Source organism: Triturus cristatus, chromosome 2_1, assembly GCF_964204655.1.
Source record: "Triturus cristatus chromosome 2_1, aTriCri1.1, whole genome shotgun sequence".
NCBI lineage: Eukaryota > Metazoa > Chordata > Amphibia > Caudata > Salamandridae > Triturus > Triturus cristatus.
Genome location: NC_140581.1, coordinates 538043948 through 538061777, shown reverse-complemented (window position 1 = coordinate 538061777; position 17830 = coordinate 538043948).

Below are 17830 nucleotides of genomic sequence, written 5' to 3'. Positions count from 1 at the left end.
CATTAAAGTCTTCATGTAAGTAATGATCCTAGCAGGAAGTTCTGCTACCAAAGGCTCAGGCTTGGCACCACCAACTTGTCTATCATTTGCAGTACTAATATTAGCCCATGAGTCACCTAACTCTTGCGCATGATCTGTATGGCGAATCAATCCCCACAAAGGCTGTGGAACAACATTCCCAAATAACATGTCTATGTCGGCTAAATTCATAATGCATGAGTCTGCAGTCTGTGATAATTCCTTATAATACCCTGCAGGGTTTTTACGGGGGTCAGGTAAAGTCTGCTTAAGGGCTAAAACTTCAGCTCGCTTCCAAGGAACATGTACCCAAACACGCTGAAAATGAGCTGGAACAGCATCAATTTCATTAGCGGCATCAGTCGCAACGGCGTCCTTCCATACCGGAGGGACTTCTCTCATTGGGTACTGTCGCACTTTTTTCCTAACAGAGGAGTCATGTTCAAACAGTGACTGAGAAGGATCCTTATTCCTAAAGGACAACAACGTCGCAACTGCTTTCTCAACATCGGAACCCACAATTGTGCCCTTTTCAAACTCAAACCATACACGGCACAAATCAGGCGGATTTGTTTCCAAATCATTATCCTCCAATTCCTCACAAAGGAAAGCACACATTTTCTCAAAAACGTATCTTTGTTTCGGTGCTTCCCATTGACGGAAGACATCCATAACAGACTCCACATCATATCTTAAAGGGCAAGTAACCCATTTACACGCCATATGGTCAAACATTTCTCTCTCTCGAGAATTAGGCAGTTGACTACGCGACTGCTTACGCTCCAAATCAGGGGTCACACCAGATGACCCAAAGAGAGGAAATATAAGGCTAGCAACAGTATCAGTCATTCTCTGTCGGACAGAAGGAGAAGTTGACGAAAGAACAGGAGGAAAAACAGAGGGAGGCAAGGCAGACGCAGATGCAGACGCAGAGGCAGTATCAGGAAGAACACCAGAAGAGGCAGTCGATGTAGTAGAAGTACAGATGGAGCAGGTAGCAAAGTCGGCGGCCCTTGAGGGGGCTGCGCCATAGGTAGGAGTCAACTGAAGAGGAGCTGGCGGCTGTGGAAGAGCCTGAGGCACAATATTTGGAGGTTGCACAACTAAAGGTTGCGGAGGTGCTGTAGCACTCTGCGCATAAGGGGGTGGCGTGACATTAAAGGATCTTTCTCAAGTTCTTTTGCTGCATCTTGCTGAAGAAGCGGCAAAACTGGATAACATTTATCAATCACCATTTTACGTTGCCTGTGCAACTGCTCACTCATCTGTTCTTCTTCATTATCTTTAAACTGCATAGCAGCTTGCATTATCGAGATACCCTTTTCTCTCTTATTTCTCTTTGCTAATTTAATTTCCTTCTGTTTGGCTTCCTTACGCCATAGGCGGAAAGAGTCAAACATCGCCGGCCGGGCTTTCTTCTTAAAAAGTTTAACCTCCAGGTTATCCAGAATCTCTGTGTCAAAACTACCATATTGGGGCCATTTTAAAACACCATATTTCCTGGTGTATCGGATACATACTTCATTATATGTGAGGGGGGCTATGCCATGTTTCACATATAGTTCATAGGTTGGAGTTCCAATCGGAGGAACCGGACACGAGTCCTCCAATCGGGAATCCCTATTACAACCAAGACATAACAAATTTCCAAGTCTGCTAAGACCAGACATCTTCGCTCTCTAGTCTAGCTTCACACTTCAAAGGATTATCGAATACGATAGTCTCGTGAATACACAAGTCCCTCGGCTTTGGTACTATAAAGTTCCAAATCAAAGATCCCAAGGGGATACCAAACTAAGAACCAAACTAAGGACTGGGAGACGCTCCACTTATACTTAACTGAGGTATCGATGATGTCACCAGAAGACTCGTCTATCGTTTCGCTCTACCAATCATCAAGGGTCCAAAACAGGGCGATAGTCAGGGCAGCAGTCCTTCGTAGCCGTCGGGAAGCGGGGAACCTCGCAGCAAAGACTTTCGGACCACGTCGACATACAGGGGTCGATGAAGTGGCGGCCTTCCTCCAGACTTTTCACACGAAGCACCTCACGAACCTCTGGCTTGGACCGGTACCGCTGAAATCGCCCAACGTTGGGCGCCAACTGAAGTACTGGGTTTTTCAGAACCCAGCGGTCCCAGGGAACACACCCTAAGACTTCGAGTCCTTCCTGTTTCAGACTACAGAAACACAGAGTCTTCTTGGTGAAGTCAAAGATTGTATTTATTGGCTGCAACCAGTAACAGGTATCCTAGAAGTACAACACAGTGTATATTCTCAGGAGACTGTGCAAACCTACAAAGCCAGCCTTCTCTTTTATACAAAATATTATGCTTTAGGCAAACATTCCTTATTTTACAGTTGACCATTCACATATTTTCACTACAAAGAAAAAGCAAAGTCATGATGACAAGCCCATATTTCAGTTTGTCTAGCCCTCAATCAATTACCCGGCAAGGCTCAATACTTTCATCAGATATCGACGGACCCCCAATAAAAACGGCCACCTCCTCCTCGTAAAGTCATAGAAGAAAGTAACAGGGACAGGTGTGTGTAAGATTAGGCATGGTTTGTGTGTGATGAAAAGGTTTTATGATATGTTGTGCCTTGATACTAATCTCATTCGGCCACTGGGAAAGGAACTGGCCGAACAGGTTTGGCTTCAGGCAGTGGAGTCAGCTTGCCCAGGTCTCAGAGGAGTCAGCAAAGGTGTATGTGTCCTTCAGATTCGTTTTTGGCCTTAGTCATTGGCCTATGTGAGGGCAATCACAAAATGGCTGCCGTTCAAATGGAACCCGAGGGTTCAGGATGGAAACTCTGATTTCAGGGTGATTTTGTCACCCGAATATGACAAAAATACTTGTGCATAGTATTCTAATCATTCTCGGTCTGCTGATACCAAAATCGTCATGATACGACGATGTTTATAACACTGATCCAGAATTTTCAGTACCACACCAATGTGTCCCCCACCAGGACTTCGCACATGGCCTGGCCTATGGGCCTTGTATATAGTGGACATTTCTTTTGCTATAATTTTTTATGCTGAATAAAGCATTTTTGTTTTCATTTGCACATAAATGCTTTTCTGGTCTTGCTGTTGGTGGTGATTTGGGGTGGTGATAATGTTTTAGGTGTCTCGGAAATGTTGTAGTGTGCTGCTCATGGGGTGGACCCTGGTATCTGTGTGCCATCACAAGGTATCTGCAAATACTCTTTGGTCATGTAAGCTCTTACTGTATGGTGACATTGTCCCAAGGTGTGTTCCTCCCTCTGTGGACCCTGACATCTTCCCTGCAGGGTGTTTCCCAATTGTTGTGCTGATCTCTGTCTACATTTCCTGGGTGTGTGACGGATCCCTTCAACTTTGGCCATGCATGCTCAGCAATGTCTCCACCTGCATCATTTGTGGCATCCTTGGTGGTCACTGTACTTGTGTATGGAGTATATTGACATGACTTCATGTGGACATGTTCCCTTTTACGCACTATGCATGTGTGTACTCCCAGCCTTGCACACATGTGTTACGTGTTCTGCAGGGTCTTTGAGCACCTGTCTGACAATTGTGGGCATTGTATCTGTGGGTACTCCACCCTTTTCCTTCCATGGGAGGCAACAACTTGTTGGCTGCCCCAGCACCTGTACATTCCTATCAGTCCTGGAATGTGCGTGACAGTGTGTGTTCCCTTTGGGTCTCTTAGTTTAGTAGGGTGGCACATGAATATACAGTCTTGTTGCATGCTCTCAGTGTGTGTATTGTGCTGTCAGCGCCAGGGTTGGGTAAGCATGTGTCATTTGTCATCACACCCACATGTGGTGTGTCATGCAGTGGGGGATGGACATCCACCCTCATGGGAGTAGGACACTGCTGTCAGTGATGTGTTGGCATGCCACTCTCAATATAGTCGCACTTTGTGTATGCCTTCATGCACCCATGGAGTTTTGCTAATTGTAGGATGGTGTACACACCACCGTGTCTCTGTCCACTGCTGGGAGGACTCTGCACCCACCCCTCCTATGTCTGGGCACTGCTGGGAGGACTCTACACCCACCCCTCCTATGTCTGGGCACTGCTGGGAGTCCTCTGCACCCACCCCTCCTGTGTCTGGGCACTGCTGGGAGGACTCTGCACCCACCCCTCCTGTGTCTGGGCACTGCTGGGAGGACTCTGCACCCACCCCTCATGTGTCTGTGCACTGCCGGGAGTGATAGGCACCCACCCCTCGTATGTCTGGGCACTGCTGGGAGTGATAGGCACCCACCCCTCCTATGTCTGGGCACTGCTGGGAGTGATAGGCACCCACCCCTCCTATGTCTGGGCACTGCTGGGAGGACTCTGCACCCACCCCTCCTATGTCTGGGCACTGCTGGGAGGACTCTGCACCCAACCCTCCTATGTCTGGGCACTGCTGGGAGGACTCTGCACCCACCCCTCCTGTGTCTGGGCACTGCTGGGAGTGAAAGGCACCCACCCCTCCTATGTCTGGGCACTGCTGGGAGGACTCTGCACCCACCCCTCCTGTGTTTGGGCACTGCTGGGAGTGATAGGCATCCACCCCTCCTATGTCTGGGCACTGCTGGGAGGACTATGCACCCACCCCTCCTGTGTCTGGGCACTGCTGGGAGGACTCTGCACCCACCCCTCCTATGTCTGGGCACTGCTGGGAGGACTCTGCACCCACCCCTCCTGTGTCTGGGCACTGCTGGGAGGAATCTGCACCCACCCCTCCTATGTCTGGGCACTGCTGGGAGGACTCTGCACCCACCCCTCCTGTGTCTGGGCACTGCTGGGAGTGATAGGCACCCACCCCTCCTATGTCTGGGCACTGCTGGGAGGACTCTGCACCCACCCCTCCTGTGTCTGGGCACTGCTGGGAGTGATGGGCACCCACCCCTCCTATGTCTGGGCACTGCTGGGAGGACTCTGCACCCACCCCTCCTGTGTCTGGGCACTGCTGGGAGGACTCTGCACCCACCCCTCCTATGTCTGGGCACTGCTGGGAGGACTCTGCACCCACCCCTCCTATGTCTGGGTACTGCTGGGAGGACTCTGCACCCACCCCTCATATGTCTGGGCACTGCTGGGGCTGATGGCCACACACCCCTATGTGTCTGTCCACTGGCGTGGTATGACCCGTACCCACGTCCTTAAGGATGGGTACTGGCCGTACCGCCATTGTTGGGGTGACGTAGGGGTGGGCGTGGTACAACCCATACCCATGCCTTTGGGACGTGGGTATGGGCCGTACCGCCACTGTTGGGGTGCCGTAGGGGTGGGCATGGTACGACCCGTACCCATGCCTTTGGGACGTGGGTACGGGCCGTACCGCCATTGTTGGGGTGACGTAGGGGTGGGCGTGGTACGACCCGTACCCATGCCTTTGGGACGTGGGTACGGGCCGTACCGCCATTGTTGGGGTGACGTAGGGGTGGGCATGGTACGACCCGTTCCCATGCCTTTGGGACGTGGGTACGGGCCGTACCGCCATTGTTGGGGTGACGTAGGGGTGGGCGTGGTACGACCCGTACCCACGCTCTTAAGGCGTGGGTACGGTGCTTACCACAGTTGTTGTGTTGCCGGTTCGCGTCCGTGTCGACTTCCGTTGTGGCGGACGCAGGCCTTGGTGGAGATGCCCCCGCCCCCCGAAGTGACCAGGCCCTGGGGGTCAGGTATGTACAGGGCATGTATGATTTTTAACTTGGGTGGATGTTATGTTTCCTGCCCCTGCCCCCCCCCTTTGCCCCTGGGTGTTGTTCTGACCTTCTGCGGCGTCTGCGTCGGTTCCTGTACACCAGGTGGACTGCTATGAGGGCCGGGATGACACGTAGGTTGGGGTCCATGGCTGTCCGCCGCGTACAGGTGCTCCTTCTGCGCGTCGTCCTGATTTCCCGGCAGATTTTGGCTGCCGTAAAATATAATCCGTGCGGAGTGACGTTGTTGAAAATTAAAACAGCGATATGATTAAGCATTCACTAAAGACATGAATTCCCCTTCCTTAGACCAAGTTTCTCTCCTTATGTTGACTAATGTCTGGATTCCATTTTGTATTGTCGTGTCTCCACGTGCTCAGCACGAGAAGAGTCCTATCTTCGTGTTTGTTGCTCTCATAATCTGCCTAGTAACAGTCTATAAATAGCTCCTTTGTCCGTCTGGCGCATGCCCACACTTGACCACATCTGTTATCAGTTAGTCCTTGCTTGACCATGTTTTCGCGGGCTTAGGAGTGTGTTAACTCCGCCCACATATTGATTCTGTATCGAAAATGTCCATAAAAGGTAATACTCTTTGCCTCATGTTGTATCCACCCACTTATGAGCCCCTTTGTTGGGGGGGACTGTGTATGCAAGTTCTTTGTGCTACTCTATGCAATACTGAAGAGTGTTGTATGGGTTGTAGGACCACCCTTAAGGGTTAATAAACTCTGTCTTTGTATTTGCAGTTTCCGTGCCAACTTCCTTCTAGCTTTCATTACAGGAGGGCGAACCCTTGTATTTGCGGGCCTAGCTGAGGCCTGTAATCATCAATTGGCGCCCGTCACGTGGGGCTAATCGGCGACTCGGATTCTCGAAGGACTGGTCGTGACAAAGGTGAGGAATTTGGCGGGGATGTGATCACTGCCAGTGGCGTTTTAGTCCTGGCATCCCGAGGTTTTCTTCCTTCCCTTCCGAACTGACCTTCTGGGTGGCACCGGTCCTCGACTGAGACCTCTTCTGTCGGTTTGCCGCGACAGCCGTTTGGGCGAATTTTGGAACTTGGCAGTTGGAACCTGGACACTCTTGATTGGTAAGAACCGTTGTACGGTACTTGCTCCGAGTTTTGAAGCCTGGGTTGGCTATTTGAGTTTGATTTGTGATGACCGGTCATATTTTGTATTGATTATTGTGAGAATATATGCGTTGCAACACATATACGCAGGTAATGTGGAGATATTTCTCCGGAACTGTGTAAATTTGAACGGCGCCAAGTTTAAGTGCCATTTTTGATAATACTGCATATTTTGCATTATTTTTGAGCATGCCTGCTTTTAGCGCACTCCGTAAGTGGTGCTGCTGCATTGGAAACCGGTTAAACCCTGAGGAATCTGCTCCAGCCCCCCCAGAGGGGACTCCTAATAGAGATATGTATGTGAAGCATGGTCTTTCCTCTATAATGTACAGCACAGTGTGGAGGAAATACACCAAAAAGGATCCACGATGACCTTTGTATGGATCGTTTGATATGCGAAAGATTGAGTATGTGGAACAGTGTAAACGGCGTGCTCGCCAAGACATGTTTGAATGTGTACGGTTATGGGTGAAGGAAGTGCGTGAGCGAGAGAAACGTGAGAAAGCGCTGTTTGATAAAGAGCAACGGAAAAATGATCATGTGAGAGCGCAGGAAGCGAAGCGTCGGGAAGAAAGAGAACTGGCGGAGAGACAAGAGAAAGAGCGTAGGCTGCAAGTCTCGGGTCAATATGCTGTCCGCCAGCCACTTTATCCTGTCCTTACTAATCTTGAAGATGATTTTTATTTATCAGGTTGTTCTCCGCCCCCTTATGTTGGCGCGTCTGCCCCGAGATCACAGGATTCTGGATTAGTTTCGGATAAGGTAGACACGCGGTCCATGTTATCAGTTGAGCGTATGGGTGAGCTTCGGAAAACTTTCTCTTCGTGCACTTAAGGGCAAGTTATCCCTTTCTGAATTGTAGGACTCTTTGGAACAGTGGCGTGATAGAGAGAAGTTGTATTTTCTTGAAACCTTTTCTGATGAAGTGATTACTGCCTTTCGGAAATATTCAGAAGTTTTTGAGCCTGATGATGTAGTATTAGATTCTAAAGCATTACGTAACGGTGTTTTTTCTCCCTCTAAGGCACCTGATGCGGTCCGGCGACTGTTTGCATTGCGGGACGCGGCGAGCGAACTTAAAGAGAGAGCGAGCCTAAAAACAGGGGAGGAGGAGCAATCGGATTCACGTATCGGCGGCGACCAATCATCTACCTCCTACTCTGATAAGAGCGAACTAGTGCATGCTAAACCGATGCGAGAGGCGGCACCTTTGTATGTTCCTCCTAAAGGAGCAGGAACTAGTTCAGATATTACTTCGGCCGATGCTAAGGGATATTTTGTGTATAATTGGGTTTATAGTCCCTGGCATAGGGCTGATGTTATGGCATTAAAGAATGCATTGCCTGACCCCCGCAAGAATCCAGCGGCCTTTTATGAAGAGGTCGAAGGGGCCTTGAATTCTTGTACTATGACTTTAGCAGATATAGATTTGTTCTTTGGGCTCATATTACCACCGGATATTTGGAGATCTGTGCGGAAGGTGGATGATGTTCCCGCTTTTAAGGCTAGGTGGTCCGAGATTGAGGATGAGGATAGGGAGAGAAAACCCGCGCAAAAACCACCGCAGATTATTTTAGATCTTCCTGCTGCTATCTTGACCAAGTTGAAAACGATTATTCCCCCTAAAAAGATTGAGTGGAATATGTTAGCCTCGTGTAAACAGAAGGTTGATGAATCAGTTTCAGATTTCTTTACACGCTTTAAGGAGACATTTCATGATTTCAGTGGTCAGTCGCTTACGGATGATACGGGCCGGCATCTTTTTGTGGATAAATATGTGGCGAATTTATTACCGGGAATAGCAGCTCGTTTAAAAGCGAGTGAAAGTTCTTGGTCCACCTCGTCTCCGGCATCCCTCCTGACTATGGCCAAGTATTATGAGCGTCAGGAACAAGAAGCGAAGGAAAATGAGGAGAAGAAATCGAAAGATTTGAAAACTAAGGTGATGTTAGCACAAGTATATGGTCCGCCTCGTCGGGGTGTAGAACGAGGTAGGGGAGGATTCTATGGTCCCCCTTCGGGTCGGTCAGATGTAAATAGAAATCAATGTGCGTATTGTAAACAGTCGGGTCATTGGGCCAGAGATTGTCCGGTGTTGTATGCATCTCGTCAGGGACGTGGTCAGGGACCACCGAGAGGTAGAGGGGGCTTTTCGAATTATAGAGGGAACTCTAATGATCGTACTCGATTTGAGTCTAGCGTACAGCAACGGGATAGGCCTAATGTGTTTGATAGGCAACACCAGTATCAAATGTCTGGGAATGACCGTTCTGGGTATCATGACTCACAGCATGCATAGGATTGCGTTGGATGGGGGTTTGAATCAGTCGAAGTGCCGGTTGATCAGAAGGGTCCTTATGTTTCAGCAAATGTTTTGGGTTCTACTGATCGGTTCCTAGTTGATACAGGAGCTACTCGCAGTGCACTGTCCAAACAATTGGTTCCGAGGGCTCCCCCATCTGGCTTAATGGTTACATCGGTAGGGTTTGATGGTACACTCTCTTGAAGCCCTCTTTCCCGACCCCTGGCATTCCATGTTGACAACCTTTCCGCGTCCTGTCCGTTTCTGCTTGCCCCGAACACGCCTGACAACATTATGGGTCTTGATATGCTCAAGTACTTCAGAGCAACGATCCGCTGCTCCCCTACTGGAGTACGTGTGATCTTAAATGATAATCACCCCATGACAGAATGGATGTGTGTGGTTGCGGAGGATACTGCATTAGCTTCCCTCCCTCATTCTTTGTGGGCCACTTCGGATACCGATGTGGGACAGATGGTGATTCCGCCTGTCCACATTAGTGTCTAGGAGGGTGCGGTGTTACCGCGCCTCCCTCAGTATCGTATTTCCCAGGAGGGGGAGGAGGCACTCATATTGATTGTGCAAGATTTGATTAAGGTGGGAGTAGTGGAGGAAGTTCCCTATAATGTCTGCAACAGTCCCATTTTACCCATTTTGAAGAAAGATACCGATGCCAGGGTTTATCGTTTTATCATTGACTTAAGGGAAGTGAACAAGATTGTGATACCCCAGTATCCAGTGGTTTCTGATATCACAACGTTACTTACTCTGGTCCCGCCAACGGCGACCACGTTTTCAGTTATTGATTTGAAAAATGCTTTCTTTTCCATTCCTATCCACCCTGATAGCCGATATCTTTTCGGTTTCACTTTGGATAATAGGTCTTATAGATTTTGTAGAATCCCTCAGGGTTATACAGAGAGCCCTAGTATTTACAGTCAAGCATTGAAAAGGCAATTGGATTCCTTTGTTCTGCCTGAGGGTGTCGCCCTTATACAATATATCGATGACATCTTGTTGGCGGCCGACACTCCTGAGTTGTGTGAGCAGTGTACGTTATCCTTGCTTTCCTTTTTGGCATCTCACAATCACAAAGTGTCAAGGAAGAAATTGCAATTTTGTCGACCAAAGGTGACTTATTTGGGTCACCTTTTGTCTAAGGAGGGGCGTGCACTCACACCAGATTGTATTCAAGCAATTTTGGACACGCCAGTACCTTCCACACAGAAGGATGTGCGTGCATTTTTGGGTCTTGCTTCTTTCTGTAGGCAATGGATATTGGGGTTTTCACACATAGCTAAGCCAAAGTTAGCACTTTTGACAAAAGACACACCGATCCCTCTTCCCTGGTCAAATGAGTGTGAAATTGCCTTTCAGCAATTACGACAAGCCCTTTGTTCAGCACCAGTGTTAGGTACCCCTGATTATACGAAGCCCTTTTCACTTACGTGCATGAGAAAGATGGATGTGCATTATCAGTTTTAGTGCAGATGCACGGCGACAAGCAGCACCCTTGTGCATATTTTTCGGCTGTGCTTGATCCTGTTGCCCGAGCGTTGCCTGGTTGTTTTCGCTCGGTTGCGGCGACAGCTGTGTCAATACGCCAAAGCGAGGGAATTGTGTTATCTCATAAGCTGTTGGTATTAGTCCCCCATGCTGTTGATGCCCTGCTTAATCAGACCAAGACGCAACAGTTGACCAGTGCCCGTTTAACGGGATATGAGTTGACGCTTTTGGCTCCTCATATTACGTTAAAGAGGTGTGCAACGTTAAATCCAGCCACATTGTTGCCGTTCCCGGAAACTCAGTCTGAAGCACGAAAAGCACATGATTGTATTCTTGTGACTGAGGAACAGACAAAGGGTCGTATTGATCTCCAGGATACGCCCTTTACAGATGTAGATGGAGAACTGTGGGTGGACGGATCATGCCTGCGGCTACCAGATGGTACAACTTCAGCCACGTATGCAATTACCACATTACAAACAATAATGGAGACTGCACGCATACCGCAGAAATCAGCTCAAGCAGCGGAACTGATAGCATTAACACGAGCATGTGAGCTCAGTGCAGGATTGTGTGTGAATGTTTATACAGATAGCCGCTATGCCTTCGGAGTGGCGCACGATTTCGGCCTACTCTGGAAGGAGAGAGGCTTTCTAACGTCACATGGAGCACAGATAATGTATGGGGAGTTAGTTCACAACCTTTTGACTGCATTAACATATCCAAAGAAGATTGCTATAGTTAAATGTAGTGCCCATAAGAAAGTGGTTGATAAAGTTGGAGAAGGGAATGCTTTAGCAGACCGGGTGGCACGAGAGACTGCGATGCAGCCTGGTGCTACTGCAATGTATGTTGTGAAGTCACAGGCAGAAGGATGGCACGATGCAAGGAGAGAAGTGCTGGAAATACAGAGGACCGCTTCCGATAAGGAACGGGAGCAATGGTCCAACGATGGAGAATTAGATGATGAAGGGTGTTGGAGAAGTAAGCAGATGGATAAGTGGAAGTTACCCACTGCCTTCGTACAACCTATGGTTCAGATGGCACATGGACTAGCGCATGTCGGAGCTTCCGCAATTGTTAAATTACTCACACGAGTTTGGGAGCATCCGGAGATCGCTAGTATGGCAAAGAGGGTAGTGCAGACCTGTATGATTTGCCTCAGGTATAACCCGGGAAAGGGTACCCGAACTCAAGCAGGAGGATTTGCGACACCTACTGCACCCTTTGAGGTTTTGCAGATGGATTACATTCAGCTTGAGCGCTGTAACAATCTGAAGTATGTTTTAGTAGTGGTTTGTGCCTTCAGTAAATGGGTTGAGGCATACCCTACAAAAGACAATACTGCAATGACCACAGCCAAGATGCTATTGAAGGAGTTCTTCCCTCGATATGGTGTTTGCAGATTGTTGTGGAGTGATAACGGACCTCATTTTATAGCGGACGTTATCAAGTATGTCCTGAAAGGCCTAGGCATTACCCAGAAGTTTCATGCAGTATTCCACCCTCAGTCTGCGGGATTGGTTGAGAAATATAACGGTACTTTGAAGCTTAAGATCGCTAAGATTCAAGCTTCGACTTCTTTGACTTGGCCAGACGCTTTACCGCTGGCATTATTGTCAATTAGATCGATACCGCATTCTCGGACCGGTCTCACACCCTACGAGATTGTATTTGGACGCCCAATGAATATTTGGGGTCCACCAAAACCGAGGTTAGTGTATGATGTACCTTGTGTAATGATGAATGATTATCTGGCACAGTTAACGGATAATTTGGTTTCTATTCACCAACAGGTTCGAGAAGCGCTCCCTGATCGGTCCACAGGTGAAGGTCATAATCTTCGACCTGGAGATCAGGTCATGATAAAGGTCTTCGAAAGGACGAACAGTCTGGAGCCGAGATGGGTTGGTCCTGAGCAAGTCTTGCTCGCAACGAGGACAGCTGTGCGGGTTTCTAACCGGAAGAACTGGATCCACTCCTTGCACTGTCGTAAAGTCCCACCTGGATTGGTGGAGCCTGCTGTGTTGACCGACCATCGAGAAATCCTGACTGCGGAGAAAGGCCGTGCTGTGGAACCGAACGACACTGAGGAGCTCTTCCCGGACCATGCGATTCCTGGAAGAAGAAGATATCACCTTAGACCAAGGACGTGATTGCTGTATCCAGAGTTGTCAGAACGGCCCTTAGGTTAGTGAAACAGAGAGCCAATGTGGCAAAGGGGGGGGGGGATCAGCCCTGCATTAGTGTAGTGACACCCGTCTTGGCCCGCTGGTGAAGAAATCAACGGCTGCCTAAGGGGAAGAGTTCTGACAACCTTTTAGTTTCAGGAAGATAGCGATTTCTTACTACAAGATGGAGAAGAAGAAGATTCTTTGTGCGACAAGCTTTATTATCATTGTGGCTATTGTTGGTATAACCACATGGTTTGTTGAAGATGTGACTCCTGCCCGTGAGTTGCTTGTTTTGACCACTCCAGTGCCTGAGGAGCACTACTTTTATACCCTTCCGTATCAAGAATTGAAGCATCGTCAGTCTTATTTGAATAACACTTTCATCCAGATGTTGCATCATACCCATGTTGCTATGAATGCTACGAACTGTTGGATATGTGGTATGATGCCAGCTCATCAGAAGAAAGGAGGAACGCCATTCATACCTCTTCCTTTCTCTCACAATGGCTCGTGTAGAGCATGGTACACTTTGCTTTTTGCCACACGGAAACCTACAGTGGGACGATTACTCTTCAGACTTAATAAGGAATGTCATCAGGATAAAGATGGCTATCCACAAGCGAATGGGACAATATGGGAATGGGAAGAATATCGACCAGACAATGAATCGATTCCCTACATTTTCACGAACACCAGAGACACTACAAGGAATGAACAATTTGTGATTCAAGTGGCACAAGCTCAAGCGGACCTGTGTGTCCAGAGTGTGGGTTAATTTCCAGTTGGTGTTAGTGACTGTATTATTGTTTTGAATATAGACGGTCTAAATAATAGTACTTTCTTAGCCTCCCACAACACATACTTTGTATGTGGGAATAAGGGTTATTATCGTTTGCCAGCCGGCTGGTCCGGAGTATGTTATGTAGCATTCCTATTACCTCCTGTATTCTTAGCACCTGCATCCTATCATAAAGATTTGAAGTTGTTGAATAATGTGACTGTAAATAGGTATAAACGTACTCTATCTATTGATGATGTTGATCAAACTGATACTAGTTTGCAGCAGTATATTGATTTTAACTTAGGATTGTTTTTCTTTGTTGGAGCTGCCCTAAATAGTAGGAAGGTTCGAAGATTAACGAGAGTTGTAGAGGCTGTAACGAATCAAACCGCTGCTGCTCTTGGGAATCTTACGGAAGAATTACAAATTACTAGAATTGTTGCATTACAGAATCGTATGGTATTAGATATTATGTTAGCTGACCGAGGTGGAGCATGTAAAATTATCGGAAGTAGTTGTTGTGTGTTTATTCCTGACCATACGCCATCAGTTTATAATGCTATTAATAAATTGCATAAAATTGCAGCCGAAATCCATACAGAAAATGGCAGTTGGACCTTTTCTGGATGGTTTTGGGCATTGATCACTACATGGGGATGGAAGGTTTTAACTGGTCTCTGCATTATTGTGGCAATTCTGTTTTCCTGCTGCATTTGTGTCCAGTGTGGTCCTTTACTCTGTTCTTTATGTGTGTCATTTTGTATTCCTGATAAGAAAGCTATTGCCAATGTCACCTATCAGAAACATTTAACTAAAGAGGTAGAAGAGATGATGAAAATTGACATATATGATGATTATCCTAATAAGCCGGATGTCTTCAGTAAATGCTGAAAGGGTCGTCTGTTGAAAATTAAAACAGCGATATGATTAAGCATTCACTAAAGACATGAATTCCCCTTCCTTAGACCAAGTTTCTCTCCTTATGTTGACTAATGTCTGGATTCCATTTTGTATTGTCGTGTCTCCACGTGCTCAACACGAGAAGAGTCCTATCTTCGTGATAGTTGCTCTCATAATCTGCCTAGTAACAGTCTATAAATAGCTCCTTTGTCCGTCTGGCGCATGCCCACACTTGACCACATCTGTTATCAGTTAGTCCTTGCTTGACCATGTTTTCGCGGGCTTAGGAGTGTGTTAACTTTGCCCACATATTGATTCTGTATCGAAAATGTCCATAAAAGGTAATACTCTTTGCCTCATGTTGTATCCACCCACTTATGAGCCCCTTTGTTGTGTATAAAAGGGGACTGTGTATGCAAGTTCTTTCTGCTACTCTATGCAATACTGAAGAGTGTTGTATGGGTTGTAGGATCACCCTTAAGGGTTAATAAACTCTGTCTTTGTATTTGCAGTTTCCGTGCCAACTTCCTTCTAGCTTTTGTTACAGGAGGGCGAACCCTTGTATTTGCGGGCCTAGCTGGGGCCTGTATTCATCAACGTGGGCACGGATCGTACTTGCTGGTAGGTGAAACGCTGCCTGGCTCCGTCCGGACGTCACGTCCGCGGTGTCCCGGATCCGAATTGTGGGTATATTTTAGCCGGTCGGTATTTTTTACGATTCGTACGGAAATGGTGTTTCTGTACGAATCGTACTTGCGGGTTTGGAAGGTGTTTTTCCCGGGTACGAGTCGGACGGAGAAAACGCTCCATCCGACGGTTCGTACCCGGGTTTTACAGGATCGGAATCGGCACCTATGTGTCTTAAATACTAGAGAAACAATTAGCTAATGCTTGTTAGAAGGGTGAAGTAGAGGGATGTGCTACTTTGTCAACGGAAGTAATGATTCCGTAGTAGGGCAGAGGTAAGCGCTGCTCTCGGGAAAGATGGAATTCTCGTGAGAAAGGTCTTTTGCTGTTCTTTGGTTAGCGAAGCGGACAATGGAGATGTTTCTATGTTGTTACTAACAGAAGTGTAGAAAATTGAAACAAAAACTTACTGAGCGGTTTTGTAAAGGAGGGGTAGACAGAAACAGAAGCAGGAACTGCCGCAGCGGCTGCTGACGTCAGAACGTCCGCGCTGGGATTGGACATTCGGTCAGAACTGTGAAACGCCCTGGATTGGTGCGTTAGTGTACGCCGCGCTGGGATTGGAGAAGAAACAGGGTGACGAAGACGCTCCTTATTGGTGCGTTAGTGTGAGTTGCGCTAGGATTTGAGGACTGTGACACTGACGTGGATGCTCTGAATAGGTGCGTTAGTGTGAAGTCGCGCTGTGATTGGATAGATTAGCTGTACAGTTGTAAAGAGGGACTAGCGTTGCGCGAAAGACAAGAAAATGTATTACGACCCTCCAGAGAAGGAGAAGAAGACCTGGTTAGGGAGAATTAAGAAGTGGTTTAAGAAAGACAAACCAGTTAAGACTAGGGAAGGACAGTTACTTCCTCCACCGAAAACCCCTGCATCCTTTATGATTACGAAATATGGGTATCATACTTGTATTTGGTTGGATAACTGGTGAGATACACCAAGGACGACGGAGTATTAGCTTTCCCAGAGCATGGTTCATTTAATTTGGCTGTTTTAAGAAACTTAAGGGAAAGAATGACGAATTTAGAGCCAAGACCTAGACCGACACAGTTTGAGGCTTTGACCGAATGGGAAGACGAAATGCATGAACGAGAAAGAAACAGAAGTGGTAGAGGATATAGGTACTGGTTCGGAAGGCCATAGGGACACGAAACGCATAGTGACCGAATGAAAAGATGGCGAGATGCGAGCATGACTGAGGGTGTGTTCCCTGTAAGAACTGTAGGAGAGAATGAAGGTCGAAAGTGTGTAGAAAAGAGGCCTAATTTGGAGTCGAGAGGGTATGGAGCGAATGAGTCTGAGGATGATGTTCTTGATGATATGTTTTATAAAAATCCACCACCGTATAGATCAGAACCAGAAATGTTTACTCCAAGTGCCCCAATGAGAGAAACAGTGCGAATTATAAAAACGGAACCAGAACCCCTAAGCTTGAGTAAAAACAGTGGTACCGGGGAAGTAGAAAAGAGATCAGAAGGAAGAACAGATGGAGAAAATTCCATAGAATTAGCAAAAACAGCTCTGGAATTAACTGAGAAAATAAGAGAGTTGACCAAGAATCTAGAAGCAGTAACTGTTCCAGTAACTATAGGTCCAGTAATGCTCATTTTTGAAAAACAGAAGGAAAGTGAGCATTGTTTGACAGTCCCTGTAGAACAACCAAGAGTGAGACAGAATGAGAATCCATGGAGACAGACTATGAGTGTAATGGAACCGAATTTTACAAATAATCCATTTGTAGATCAGAATTGTGCAGAGAGACCTATGACAATGATTGAGACAGTGTCAGAAACACAAAATGATTTTGGACACGGAAGTGTAGAAAAGCCAGTAGGACCATCAACAGACGAATTAAGTAAATGGTTAAGAAGCTTGCAGAAGAAAGACAAAGAATCCCAATCAATTGATGTGGCCAAGTTACGAATGGTATTGGAAGAGTTAATTGTAGGGACTATCCCGACAGAAAAATTGAAAACCTATCAGGATGAAGAATTGTTATTTCAAGGTAAAAATGCAACCTGGAGAGCGAAAAACTTGCATGAAAGGTTAGAAGAAGGAGCAAATGAAATGGGAATTGATATTGAAAAGGTAAAGGCCTTACAGAAACCATACAGAGTAGAATTCACTGAAAAGGACATTGAGCACATGAGCACCACAGGACGAATAGGTCAAATTAAGGACATAATAATTTTGCTGAGAAAATGGGGAGACGTGGATAAATGGAGAAGCAGGTGGTATAGAAAATGCGATGATGCCTCAGATAAGACAATTTCAGCCTTTCCTGTGAGAGAAAAGGAGAAGGTAGTGACAGAGTGCCCTATGAGAGAGATTCCAGGAGGAGGATATGTACATGTTCCATGGACGAGACAGGGTATTTTGCCATTTACGAATGACTTCCCTTGACTACGCGAAAAGCCCGTCGAGTGGTACAGACAGGTAGACAGATTTGTAAAATTGTCTAAAGTACTATGGATTGATTTGAATAGTCTGTTTGATATAATAGTACCAGCAGACCTATGGTCAGAGTGTAAATTAACGATAAATTGGCCAACCAAGGAATACCCTAGGGATCCTAAAACAAGAGCACCAGACCCTGAGGTAATGAAGAAATATGAGCAGGTTATGGTATTTTTGAAAA